Source organism: Balaenoptera physalus (genome assembly GCF_965194825.1).
Source record: "Balaenoptera physalus genome assembly, chromosome: 11".
In the NCBI taxonomy this organism is placed as follows: domain Eukaryota; kingdom Metazoa; phylum Chordata; class Mammalia; order Artiodactyla; family Balaenopteridae; genus Balaenoptera; species Balaenoptera physalus.
The window spans coordinates 23,673,347-23,687,747 of record NC_138896.1 but is presented as its reverse complement, the minus strand read 5'-3'; the positions used below and the strand labels follow the sequence as shown (position 1 = coordinate 23,687,747).

Genomic DNA, 14,401 nt, shown 5'->3' with positions numbered 1-14,401 from the left:
TCTCTGGTCCTTTCTATCTCTCTTCTCCTTCTGGGACCCCTATAATGCAAATGTTGTTGCATTTAATGTTGTCCCAGAGGTCTCTTAGGCTGTCTTCATTTCTTTTCATTCTTTTTTCTTTAGTCTGTTCCGCAGCAGTGAATTCCACCATTCTGTTTTCCAGGTCACTTATCCGTTCTTCTGCCTCAGTTATTCTGCTATTGATTCCTTCTAGTGTAGTTTTCATTTCAGTTATTGTATTGGTCATCTCTGTTTGTTTGTTCTTTAATTCTTCTAGGTTTTTGTTAATCATTTCTTGCATCTTCTCGATCTTTGCCTCCATTCTTATTCCGAGGTCCTGGATCATCTTCACTATCATTATTCTGAATTCTTTTTCTGGAAGGTTGCCTATCTCCACTTCATTTAGTTGTTTTTCTGGGGTTTTTTCTTGTTCCTTCATCTGGTATATAGCCCTCTGCCTTTTCATCTTTTCTATCTTTCTGTGAATGTGGTTTTTGTTCCACAGGCTGCAGGATTGTAGTTTTTCTTGCTTCTGCTGTCTGCCCTCTGGTGGTTGAGGCTATCTAAGAGGCTTGATGGGAGGCTCTGGTGGTGGGTAGAGCTGACTGTTGCTGTGGCGGTCAGAGCTCCGTAAAACTTTAATCCACTTGACTGTTGATGGGTGGGGCTGGGTTCCCTCCCTGTTGGTTGTTTTCGCTGAGGCAACCCAACACTGGAGCCTACCTGGGCTCTTTGGTGGGGCTAATGACAGACTCTGGTGGGGCTCACGCCAAGGAGTACTTCCCAGAACCTCCGTTGCCAGTGTCCTTGTCCCCACGGTGAAACAGAGCGACCCCCCGCCTCTGCAGGAGACCCTCCAACACTAGCAGGTAGGTCTGGTTCAGTCTCCCCCAGAGTCACTGCTCCTTCCCCTGGGTCCTGATGCGCACACTATTTTGTGTGCACCCTCCAAGGGTGGGGTCTCTGTTTCCCCCAGTCCTGTCGAAGTCCTGCAGTCAATTCCCAGTAGGCTTCAAAGTCTGATTCTCTAGTAATTCCTCCTCCCGTTGCCGGACCCCCAGGTTGGGAAGCCTGATGTGGGGCTCAGAACCTTCACTCCAGTGGGTGGACTTCTGTGGTATAAGTGTTCACCAGTCTGTGAGTCACCCACCCACCAGTTATGGGATTTGATTTTACTCTGATTGCGCCCCTCCTACAGTCTCATTGTGGCTTCTCCTTTGTCTTTGGATGTGGGGTATCTTTTTTGGTGAGTTCCAGTGTCTTCCTGTCGATGATTGTCCAGCAGCTAGTTGTGATTCTGGTGTTCTCGCAAGAGGGAGTCAAGAACACATTCATTCTGGCAGTCGTAGCTGCTGACCTGGGGCAGGTTAGAGCAGCTCTCGAAGTTTTTATAAAACGAAGATAATAATATCGCTCCCCAACTTGTATGGATTCAACGAGACGACTCATGTAAATCACTTAGCACAGCTGCTACAACTATTGCCATTTCTGTTGCTGCCAAAACTATAACCATTAATTATCCTCACTACAATTCTGCGAGGTGGGTAAGATCACTCACATTTTGAAGACGGGAAGTGGGGAAACCCGCGCTCCTGTCACTCCGCAGACTTCCACTAGAGGGCAGGCCGAGGCAGGGGATGCGTGTAGGAGCCAGGCCTTTGGGTAGCTTTGTAAGCGGGAACAAGCGGCAACAGTGGGGAATAAAAGCAAACGCTGATGCTTTTACTGAATAAGTGTGAGGCCCCAGAATTTTAAAAGTACTAGCCAGGGCTCCATCTCTTTCTCCCAATCCCTCTGGTCCTGAAGTCTGCCCTGCTCAAGGTCTCTTGTGGTCTTTGCTTCTTTCCCGATGACTCAGCTCACAGTGACACCTAAATCCGCCCCCTCTCATCCTTTCTTCTCTCCATACTCTCTGAAACTTAAGGACTGGGTCTCCCTCACCCTCAGATTTCTTTCACTCCAGTAAGTGAGAGACAGGATGCTGAATCCCACCCTGGGGCAACTCAGGTTTCTAGGCCGAGCAGCGGCAAAATAGGCCGAGCAGCGGCAAATAACATGCACCATTCCCTCCTGCAGAGCCTTAGATCCAGGGGCTCTTTTGATTCTCACCAAGATAATTCTGGTGATGACCCCTGCCTGGAGCCCCGCTCCTTCCCCTCTCTTTCCCCCTCTACACTCTCCAAGCCGTAAGGGCGGACCCTACCTCCTCGAAATGCAAGCAACGCAATCGCAATCGGGGCGGGCTGGGGCGGGCTTGGGGAAGGAGGGGTGCCCTTCCGGGGGCAGGACCGGCAACACCGAGATTTAGAAAGTTACCACTGCTGTATTCTAAACACAGTTTTAAATGCACCAATAGTTACTCTTTCAGTCTTGGATTCTATTTGTAAAAACTTCTGTGAGCGCACACTATTTCACTTCTAAATGTCTCAGGCAACAGAAGGCATCACAGATCCTTCAGATCCACTGAAGAAGCCCTGTGCTGTCCATTTAGCAAGAGGACATTTCAAGAGGGGACATCAGGCCCAAGTGGATTCTGGCCAGTTTGGTCCCCAGCCTCCTAACACTGGAGCCCAGTGAGAATCCAGCACAGGAAGTTTGGTTCTGTGAGCAGCGCAAGGAAAGGGCTTTTTTCTTTTTCCAGGAGGAACGGCTATTCCTGTGTTGGTTTGCAAAGATCACATCGACACAAATGCCACTGCTGCAGAAGAAGGAAGACACTTGGCCTCGTGAGGAGGGTAAACCCGTTTATTGTCTTGTCTACACCAGGCACAAACCTGGGGTGACTTGCTCTATTACTGGCTTATGTACTAGTACAGAGACATAACCTACTGTGCTCTAAATACAATTCTATGAATGCACGCTATTTCACTTTCTAAATGTCTCAGACAACAGAAGGCATGCTATTTCGCTGTGAACGCAAGCTATTTCACTTCTAAATGTGAAGTGAACATTTAGAAGTGAACGGATGCTATTTCTGTGAATGCATGCTATTTCACTTCTAAATGTCTCAGACAACAGAAGGCATCACAGCTTCTCTGCCTGCAGAATGTAGAATCCTGAGTGCTGCTCTGAGATTTCACACACCCTCCAGAATCCCTTTCAGATTTCTGAGTGTAAAGGAAACATGATTAGACACAAAGCTGTACAAACAAAATGCTCTCAATGAATAGGGCTTTTCCTTGAGGTGGGCTCTACTATTTGGGCAAATAAAAACACTATGTTCTTTCTAGAAGAGTGAAACCTTGATGTATTCATCAGTTATGTTTCTGCTGAAAGTGGCAGAAATCTGACTCAGGCTTGTCAAAGGGGAAGTCATTGTCTTACTGAACAAACTAAAGAAAAGCAGGAGAGCAAGTGAACCTCAAGTACAGCTAGAACCAGGGGCTTGAATGCAACTAGGACTCCCCACCCTTTGTTTCCTCTTGTCTCTGTATTGGCTCCTTTTTCAGGTCAATTACCTGTATAAGCTGTAACCTCAGCCATATCTAGGTTCATATCTCTTATCTCCACCTCTGCTCTTCCCTCGGTTCAGCCTCGTCTCTGTGTCCCAGTCTACCCACCTTTCCATGCACACTGTGTGGGATTCTCCGGAGTCCTGGTTTGTTGAGCAGAGTCACCTGTGGTGTGTCGTGGATGCTTACTGGTTGTGGATGGAAGCGGGGAGACAAAGGCAGCTTTTCACTCCTCCGTGTGGCTGATGTGTCTTCTCCAGGTCCCAGTTTTATGTCCAGAATCAGCTGATTCTCTTCAGCTGGAGGCCTGGCTCATCTGCAGCCTGTGGGGCCCTGGGGAGCCTCCCCTGACCCCTGACCCCGAAGTCCTGGGTCAACATCAGGGCCAGAAATTAGATCTGAGTCCAGGACCACAGGACGTTTAATTTCAGGTTTGGAAGTGGCTGGAGAGAGGCCTGAGGGATCCAGACAACTGGTCCCTGTCTATTAGGTCCACGAAGGGGAAGAAGAATCAGGACACTGGGGTGTCCTGGGCTCTCGGGACTGGGGAGGAGGGAGAGGATGCTTGAGGCTTCAAATGGTGGCGGATTTGATGCCTGGACAGGAGGGGCCATGCTTGGTGTCCTTGGGTACGGTGTTGGGACGCCTGGGTCCTGGAGGTCTGGGTAGGGGGGAGGTCGTTTTCGTGTCTCAGGGAAATGTTAGGGGGACCCCCGGGTCCAGACTCATGGCTGATCTCCTTGTCGCCACTGTGGTCTCCAGGCTCCAGTCCACGTCCTGTCCTCTGCTCTCCAGGAACCACCTCCATGGCCACCAGCTGGGCAGGTCTTCTTCCAAAGGTCTTTAGCCAGTCTTTTAGGCACAGTGGTCCCCGCTGTCTTAGCTCATAGGGAGACGATGTCCAAGAAGCCCCGGGCTGTGAACTGGGATGGACTCTCCCTTCCTTGAGTCTCCCTGCTGCCCCCCAGCATCATGTGTGTGTGGGGTGGAGTGAGGACTGGGGGTGAGGTTATTTCTCTGGAAGAGAGGAATTCCTTTAACCACCTCCCCTCTCTCCTTTTCTCTTTTCCCCTCTTCCATGTGTATTTGAGTTATACCATACCTGTAAGGACAGGAAAATACCTAAAACTTAAGCATAATTTACCAGCAAAATATAGAGCTGACACGTGTGTAATTGTCATCCAGGTGAAAAATAGAGCCTCTACCAGTGCCCAGGCCAGAAGCCCCTGTGCCACTCCCCACACAGACCCCACCCTCCCCACACACGTGTCCACTGAGTGACCCGCCCTGCCCCTCTCCTCTTTCATTCCTCCCCCTCCACTCCTGTGGGCCTCCATCCCCTAATGTCACTGTTTCCTCCCTCTCCTCACTTCTCACTTCTTCATAGGCTGTTACCTTGGGGATTCCCTCCTCCTCCGCCCCCTTTTCCACCCCATCTTAGGGATGGAGGTTCCAGAGTTGATTCCTTGGAGGAAGAGCCTATAACCCTGTCAGCAGCCGGAAGAAGTGACAGGGACTTGGGGTTCAAGGTCCCACCCCAGGAGGCTGAGGACACCCAGTATGTTTGTGAGGTCCACCCTGGACCTGGGAACCAGCTGTTACGGCCTTGAGATCTGATCCTCCCTGAGGCCAAATTCTTTAGTCATTTAATGGGGAGAAAAACGTCCCTGTCAGCGTGTATTTTGGGTAACAATTCAAACTTCAAACTTGACACTGGATGGGATGCCAACTTGTGTGCACAGCCCTGGCCTGCTGGGAGCCCAACGAGACCCTGGGCAGGTCCCTGGTAAGGAGGTCAAAGGGGAGCTCAGGTGTCCGGTCATTAGCACTGTGGCCACACGGGGGCGCCAGCACTCTGCCCTCTCCTATTCAGCACAGCGCCGGAGAGGATGGGCTGTGGTCTGTCAGAAAGAGATGGCTGCCCTGGAGGCTGGACAGCAATGGGGGGATGAAGATGCCTTCCGAGCAGCTCCTGGGGGTGAGGCAGAGATTGGAGGAGAGGAGAACCCTGGAGCCCTGCTGTGTCTGAGGTTTCCATCTTTTCTCTCCACAAATCCTCTCTCCACCTCATTCATGAAAACACCCTGGAAAACTCAAAGTCAATAATTGTTTCTTCCACTCCCTGTTTGTTTCTGGTGGATATTTGAAAAAATATATACTTTTTAATTTTAGTATAGTTCGAGATTTACAAAAAAGTAGCAAAGTTAGTAGAGAGTTACTGTATATCCCACACTCAGTTTCTCCGTGTTAACATCTTATATCACCATCATACATTTGTCATAGCTAATGAAGCAATATTGATACAATATTACTAAAAACACCCGAATTTATTTGGATTTCATTAGTTTTTCTTTTTCCTGATCCAGGATCCTATCAAAGACATATTATATTAAGTCCCAATCATGTCTCCTTCAGGCTCCTCTGGCTGTGACAGTCCCTCAGACTTCCCTTGTGTTTGATGACCTTGATGTTTTGAGTACTCCTCAGGGATATTGTAGAATGCCTCACTATTCGAGTTAGGTTTTGGGGAAGAAGACCACAGAGATGAAGTGACATTCTCCACATATAAAGGGTATATAGGGGCTTCCCTGGTGGCGCAGTGGTTGAGAATCTGCCTGCTAATGCAGGGCACACGGGTTCGAGCCCTGGTCTGGGAGGATCCCACATGCCGCGGAGCAACTGGGCCCGTGAGCCACAACTACTGAGCCTGCGCGTCTGGAGCCTGTGCTCCGCAACGGGAGAGGCCGCGACAGTGAGAGGCCCGCGCACCGCGATGAGAGTGGCCCCCGCTCGCCGCAACTAGAGAAAGCCCTCGCACAGAAACGAAGACCCAAAACAGCCAAAAAAAAAAAAAAAAAAAAAAAAACTTACATAATTATCTGAAAAGGTTATTAAAAATACTACTCCTACATATGTGTGGGCCTTTTCATTTTCATAGATTTCAATCAAAATAATGGATTCACTGCAGAAGTAAACATGAAAATCCAATGGTCTTCTATGAGACAGAAAAGAAAGAGACTTGCAAAAATATAAAAATGTAAAAAGCTCCACTGTTCGCAGTACCGTGTTTATTTTGGGAAATAATTATTTTTTCACATTAAATGCATGGGTTATTAATATTATTCTAAATAAAATAGTAAAAAATTTAAACTGTATTATTTCTACTATGAAAAATATCGATAGAAGTATCCACATAAACAAAATTATCTTTGGGGTCGTCACTAGTTTGTAAGACTGTATAAAATATTCTGACCACAATGTTGTGAAAATCGCTGACTATACAGTCCCCGGGCCAGGACTCAGGGAGACAGTGTGACAAAAAGCTCTCTGAGCAGAAGGAGCAGGGCCAGGCACAGTCCCAGGTCCCGGGAGGGCCAGGCTCTCAGGCTCTCAGGGTGTCAGGCGGTCTCTGGGGCGGGGACGCTCCGTGGTGGGGATTCCCCGTCTCCCCGAGTTTCACTTTCTCTCTCACAACCTGTGTCGGGCCCTCCTGCCTGGACACACTCATGACGCGACCCCGGTTCTCACTCCCATTGCGTGTCCGGTTTCTGGAGAAGCCAATCAACGTCCCCGCGGCTCCCGGTTATAGAATCTCCACCGACCCGCCGGGACTCAGTTTCTCCGCAGACCCCGGGGATGCGGGTCATGGCGCCGCGAACCCTCCTCCTGCTGCTCTCGGGCGCCCTGGCCCTGACCGAGACCTGGGCGGGTGAGTGCGGGGTCGGGAGGGAACGGCCTCTGCGGGGAGGAGCGAGGGGACCCCGGGGGTCGGGGGGGCAGGACTCCCAGGGAAGGAGCCGCGCCGCCGCGCCCGGCCCAGACCCGCCCCCTCACCCCGGTCCCCGCCTGTCCCTCCCTGGCTTCCCGCCCCCTCTTCTCTCCCCCTGAGGTGCCGGCCCTTCTCCGACCTCCACACCTTTTCCGTCTCACGAGCCCCTCGCCCCCTCCCCCCCCCGGCCCCGTCACCTCAGACCCGCGCCGGGAGGAGGGTCGGACCGGGTGTCACCCCTCCCCCGCCCCCAGGCTCCCACTCCCTGAGGTATTTCCACACCGGGGTGTCCCGGCCCGGCCGCGGGAAGCCCCGCTTCATCATCGTCGGCTACGTGGACGACACGCAGTTCGTGCGGTTCGACAGCGACGCCCCGAATCCGAGGATGGAGCCGCGGGCGCCGTGGATGGAGCAGGAGGGGCCGGAGTATTGGGAGGAGGAGACGCGGATCTCCAAGGACGACGCACAGGTGTACCGAGCGAACCTGAACACCGCGCTCGGCTACTACAACCAGAGCGAGGCCGGTGAGCGACGCGGGCCCGGGTCCGGGTCACGACCCCCATCCCCAGGGACGGGCCGGCGTCGCCCCGAGTCTCCGGGTCCGAGGGTCACCCCAACATTGCGGGACCCGCCCGGCCCCCCGACTCGGGACTTTACCCGGTTTCATTTTCAGTTTGGGTTTAATCGCTGCGGTTGGTCGGGGCGGGTTCAGGGTCTTACACCGTCCAGTGGATGTGCGGCTGCGACGTGGGGCCGGACGGTCGCCTCCTCCGCGGGTACTGTCAGGACGCCTACGACGGCGCCGATTACATCGCCCTGAACGAGGACCTGCGCTCCTGGACCGCGGCCGACGCGGCGGCTCAGCTCACCAAGCGCAAGTGGGAGGCGGCCGGTGCTGCGGAGCAACGCAGGAACTACCTGGAGGGCACCTGCGTGGAGTGGCTCCTCAGATACCTGGAGACCGGGAAGGACACGCTGCAGCGCGCAGGTACGAGGGGCCGCGGGGCCTCCCTGGTCTCCCCTCGGGCTGGAGCTGGCTTCCCACAAGGGGAGGAAATGGGGTCCCTGTGGGAACACCGCCCCAACTTCTTGTCGGGAGAGGGAGGAATCTGCCCAGGTTTTCATATTCTGTACAAGACAGTGATTCACCGGTGGCCTCACTTCTCTGAAAGACAGTTAAGGAGTCCAGTCTCTTTGGGGAAGAAGCCAGAAACCATCCCTGAAATAACTGACCAGCGGCACCCTTTGACCCTGACCCCCATCTTGTGAACCATGACTTTCTCTCTCAAGGCCTGTTCTCAGCTTGAGAACATGTTAGGAGGCCTGACTCCAGCTTTTCTGAGTCATTCAGCCTACACCAAAGTCAGGACCATTGCCTTATGTGGAGTCATTCCGCCTTACGTGGAGGCTTCCATCTTGGCTTTCACCCTGACTCCAGAACTTTCCAAGGACTGGGAGATTTTCCCAGACTCCGGAGTCCAGGCTGGTGTCTGGTGTTTTTGCTGCTTCTTTTCAAACCTGTTGTGCTGTCCATTCTCAGGATGGTCACATGATGCTGCTTCAGTGGCCCATGAAGGTAACCCAAAGTGTGAATTTTCTGATTCTTCCTCCTCAGACCCTCCAAAGACACACGTGACCCATCACCCCATCTCTGACCATGAGGTCACCCTTAGGTGCTGGGCACTGGACTTCTAGCCTGAGGAGATCTCACTGACCTGGCAGCGTGATGGGGAGGATCAGACCCAGGACATGGAGCTTGTGGAGACCAGGCTCTCAGGGGACAGGACCTTCCAGAAGCGGGCAGCTCTGGTGGTGCCTTTTGGAGAGGAGCAGAAATACACGTGCCATGTGCAGCATGAGGGGCTTCAGGAGCCCCTCACCCTGAGATGGGGTAAGGAGGGACATGGGGGGTGGAGCTTCTTCTCAGATAAAGCAGGAGCCCTTCTGGACACGTTCAGCAAGGTCGGGATTCAAGCCTGAGGTCAGGGCCCCTTCCCTTTCCTCCACAGAACCTCCTCAGCCCACCGTCCCCTGCATGGGCCTCATTGTTAGCCCATGGCTCATTGGTTCTCTTGGTGGTCACTGGAGCTATGGTGTCTGGAGCTGTGATCTGGAGGAAGAAGCAGTCAGGTAGGGACGGGAGGGAAGGGTCTGAGTTTTGTCTCACTGGGGGGTTTCAAGCCCAGGTAGAAGTTTGCCTCCCTTGTTACTAGAAAGTACCCTACACACACATGTGGAGTCTGGAGCTGAGTACTGACACTTACCCTTTTGTAAAGTACATGTGAAAATGAAAGAGAGATTTTTCACCTTCATAATTCCAGTTGGGGGCCTGTTTCTCAGCGCTTGCAGGTCAGAGGAGAAGGTGCCTGCTGAGGACGGACTCCCAGGAGGGCAGCTGGTCCAGTCCCCCCACATCTCCTTTCTTCGTGTTCCTGATCCTGTCCTGGATTTTTGGTTACAGTTCTGGAAAGTCCTCTGGGGTCCAGGACTAGGGGCTTCCTCTAGGGTCTCATGACTCTGTCTTCTCCCTGGCCTCTCACGTGATGTTTTCTTCTTACACGTGAAAAAGGAAGGAGCTACGCTCAGGCTGCAAGTAAGCGTGGAGGGGGTGTGATTCCTGAGACCCTTGTGAGGGTGCAGAGAGGAGGCCATGGGGGGCTCACCCTCCTAAAGTTCCTTCTCTAGTTTCTCTCCTGTGGGTTCTGACCACGTCCTGGATTTGTTCTCCCCAGGCAGTGACAGTGCCCAGGGCTCTGATGTGTCTCTCAGGCATCCTAAGGGTGAGGCTCTGGAGGGTCTAGATTGGGAGGAGGGTTGGGGCAGAGGGGATGCCCTGGGAGATGGGGATTCTTTGAGTGGGACATTTGAGCATGTGGGAAGGTCAGCACTTATGTGACTGCCCTGAGTTTGTTCATGATTATTTTCTTCTATAGTTTGAGACAGCTGCCTTGTAGGGACTGAGTGATGCAGGATTCCGCATCCCACCCCTGCATTGTGACTTCAGGATCTTCTGCCTTTCTGCAAAAGTCATCTGAATGTGTCTATGTTCCTGTTAGCATAAAATGAAAAGGTGGGGAGCCTGGCCCACCGCTGCCCACCACGACCCCTCCCCACACTGGCCTGTGTTCTCTTCCCTGATGGCCTTTCCTGACCGAACAGAGGTGGGGCTGGGCCATCTCCATCTTTGTCTTAACTTCATTTTGCGCTGAAAAGTAATGTGTTTCATATCCTATTGAAAATCAGGATGCAAACTACAGATCTCCCCCTACTATACAGATGGGTCCTCATCGGTCTTGTCCCCCAGTGTTTGTTTATTTTGGTCTTTTTCCTAAAACTGTACAAATGTTAGATATTTAATCTTTGGTAATATGATATTACAAAGAAATTGCTTTCTTCTGTTATTGTTCAGCTTAGTCATCTTCATATATGCTTAATCATTACTAGTTACTTCTGTTATTTCGTTTCCTTCTGTTTTCTTTTTTTTAATTAATTTCCCTTGGCATATCAATGTCTTTGTTACTGGCTTCTAAGAACTCATTTATGACTAAGGATGTTAACAATTTGTCATGCAATGTAAATGAAATACCATGTTTTACTGCCATCAATTTACTATGGTGTTTTGTATTTTGGTTGTGTATTAAAATATAATCATGTTGTGCCTTAAAAAAAAAATCAGGATATGAATTTGTTTTTTTGTTATTTATGCCATGAGGGGTTGATGGGATAATAAAGGTGAGGATTCCTAAGGTTTGAGAGAGGAAGTAAATGGAAGCACTGAGAACCCTCCAGAATCCGTGTGCTTGCTGTGCTCTGTCTGTCGCAGGTGGGACAGGAGGAGGCTGTGAGGAGCCGAGCGTGGACGCGGCCTGTGCCCACTCCGTGCTCACTGCATCGTGGGCTTTGATGTGGTCACTCCTGGTCACATCTTCTCAGCTCCTTTGTCCTTGTCCCTTCAGTAGAACTTTGTCCCACCAGGAGCTGTGATCTCAGAGGAAGTCACCAGGTCAGCCGCTGCTCAGGCCTGTGTCCAGTCCTCAGCCCCCATCTTTTGGGTGTTATTTGTTGTTTCTTTGTTTCTTTAGAGGTTTTTGCCTGAGTTTGTGTCTTATTCTCCTCTGGGTGTCCCCCACCTCTGACAGCTGGAGGAGTCATTTTGCCAGTGGTCCCCACAAGGCCCAAGGCTGCCCCTGCACACTGGAGAGTCTGTGGTGTCCAGAGATGGATTTTCAGATTCAACTAGCTCCTGCCTTCCTTCTAGGGTTTGATTGTTCTTTCCATATTTCCCCCAACCTTCTCAAAGGATGCATATTCTGGAATTAGCAGAAAGGCAGGAAACCATAATTTCTCATCTTAGATAAGTTCCTGTCAGAAATCTGCTCTGCTCGCCACTCTCCCTGCCCTTAGCTCTAGCAATCCCAGTGCTGGCTCCAGTACAAACTCATGGATTTATAAAGCAGAGTCTAATTTAGGTTTATATTTGGTTGGAAAATAGGACCCATAAGTCAAGGACCATTGTTTTCTGAAAAGAAAAATATACTTGTGTGAGGCAGTGCGGAGGAGGGTTGGTTGGTGGGAAGGGGAGAGCAGCACTTGTGAGAAAAACACCGGCAGCACTGATGTCAATGTGAGTAGATGTTGTGCTGTAGCTGCCACAAAACAGCATTTGGCCTGAGGTCACATTAGTAAAGGTGCTGTCTCTAGAATAGGGAGGTGCTTTACGTTGACTATTCACTCAGCTGATACCGGTTGTGTGCCAGATATATGACACAATGTTTTGCATCTAGGAAACTTCACTGAAGTTAAAACAAAAAAATTGCTGGCTTTGTGGAGCATGTATTCTAGTGGGAAGAAACAGACTATATACTATCAGCATAGTAAATAAGGAAAGTGTTCTGTTACAAGGGGATACAGACAATGGAAAAGATGCAGTGGAGGAGGTGATCCAGAGTGTGAGTATGAGGACAGGGAAAATGGCTATTTTACTAGGGAGGTCAGTGTGGGCCTCACTGGGAAGGTGACCTTTGAGGAAAGATTTGAAGGACATGAGGAATAATCCCCCACACTGGGGGAGGTTCTTTCCAGGCAGGGGGAACTTCCAGGCAAATGCACCAGGGCAGGAGCATGTCTGTGTGTTCCGGTTAAAGTGAGGAGGCCAGTATGGCAGGAGCAGAGATTAATTGAGATGTGATCAGAGGTACAGCCAGACCATGTAAGGCCTGGAGGATGCTGGAAGGGTTTTCACTTTTGCTCTGAGTGGGATGGGCGTTATAAGATTGTTTTGAGCAGAAGAGGGACATGGTATGACTTCTTTATTTTTTTTTTAATAGGTTTTATCTCTCTTATTTATTTATTTATTTAAGCTGAGTTGGGTCTTCGTTGCGGCGTGCTGGCTTTCTCTAGTTGTGGCGAGCGGGGACTACCCTTCATTGCAGTGCGTGGGCTCTAGGCGCGTGGGCTTCAGTAGTTGCGGAGTGTGGGCCCAGTAGTTGTGGCTCCTGGGCTCTAGAGTGCAGGCTCCGTAGTTGTGGCGCACAGGCTCAGTTGCTCCGCGGCATGTGGGATCTTCCCGGACCAGGGATCGAACTGTGTCCCCTGCACTGGCAGGCTGATTCTCAACCACTGTGCCAACAGGGAAGTCCTTATTTTTTTAAAAAATATTTTAATTTTATTGTATAGTTGATTTACAATGTTGTGTTAGTTTCAGGTGTATAGCAAAGTGATTCAGTTATACATATACATATATTTGTTCTTTTTTAGTTTTTTTTCTCATATAGGTTATCACAGAATATTGAGTAGAGTTCCCTGTGCTATACAGTAGGTCCTTGTTGGTTATCTGTCTTATACATAGTAGTGTGTGTGTGTTCATCCCAACCTCCTGATTTATCCCTCCCCACCACGTTTCTCCTTTGGTAACCATAAGTTTTTTTCAATATCTGTTAAGTTTCTGTTTTGTAAATAAGTTTATTTGTATCTTTTTTTAAAAATTAGATTCCACATATGAGTGATATCATATGATATTTGTCTTTCTCTGTCTCACTTACTTCACTTAGTATGATAATTTCTAGGGCCATCCATGCTGCTAAAAATGACATTACTTCATTCTTTTTTATGGCTGAGTATATTCCATTGGACTTCACCTTTAAAAGTATCACTTTGGCTGCTGAACTGGGAGGCAAGGATGGAGTGAGGCCCTAGGGAAGCAGTGGGAAACTAGTGCAGTGTCCAGGCTGGAGATGGCCATGGCTTTGACTGGGGTGTGAGCGGTGGGTGTAATGGGAAATAATTAGATTCTGGACACGTTCTGAAGGTGGATTTTACAGCATTTGCTAAAGGATTAAATCTGGGGTATGAGAAAGAGGAATTAGGGAGGACACCCTAAATTTTGGACTATGTAAGTAGAAAGAGGGAATTACTCTCACCAGAGATGGGGAAGACGAAGGAGCATATTTTTTGGGGGAGAGGGGGCATTATGGGCATTTGGTTTAAGAGATGTTGGAGCTGAGATTTTATTAGAAATACAAGCCAGGTAGTTGGATTAGCAGTTGGACAAGTGAGTCTGGAGTTTAAGAGCTATGTCTGGGCTGGATAAATAGATTTGGGAGGCGATGCCACATAATGATAGTTAAAGCCTTGAGAACTGATGAAGTCTCCAAGGGAGGGAGTGATGGCTGTAGAAGAGGAAGAACGAGGACTGAACCCCGGACCCCCCAGCGCTATGTGATCGGATCAGATCACACAGCTGAGCAGACTGCGTGGTTCTGGCACCGCGTCTAGAAGGCCCAGAGACCCGGGAGTCTGATCTTTGCTTTGTACAGGAAACCCCTGGACATCTTTTTAAGATTCAGGAAGTCAGAAAGCATGAAATTCTGGGTTTATAGCAAGGTTGGTGTTGATGCTGCTGGTCTTCAGATCACACTTCAAAACTTTTTATTTATTTATTTATTTATTTATTTATTTATTATTTTTGGCTGCATTGGGTCTTAGTTGTGGCATGTGGGATCTTCGCTGAGCATGCAGGATCTTTCGTTGGTGTTCGTGGGCTCTTTGTTGTGGTGTGCAGGTGTCTCTCTAGTTGTGGCATGCGGGCTTAGTTGCCCCGCAGCACGTGGGATCTTAGTTCCCCAACCAGGGATTGAACCTGAGTCCCCTGCATTGGAAGGCAGATTCTTTACCACTGGAC

The 14,401-nt window shown here is 50.1% G+C and overlaps 1 pseudogene across 1 annotated transcript; it reads left to right on the top strand.

Annotated features, from left to right (window-relative positions):
- Positions 1-6,943: 6,943 nt before the first annotated feature.
- On the top strand, positions 6,944-10,319 carry LOC309638918 (BOLA class I histocompatibility antigen, alpha chain BL3-7-like; annotated as a pseudogene). The gene is made up of 8 exons (XR_014268550.1): positions 6,944-7,161; positions 7,476-7,745; positions 7,934-8,209; positions 8,837-9,112; positions 9,231-9,353; positions 9,784-9,814; positions 9,954-10,001; positions 10,155-10,319. The product of XR_014268550.1 is annotated as a BOLA class I histocompatibility antigen, alpha chain BL3-7-like (transcript).
- The last annotated feature ends 4,082 nt before the right edge of the window (positions 10,320-14,401 follow it).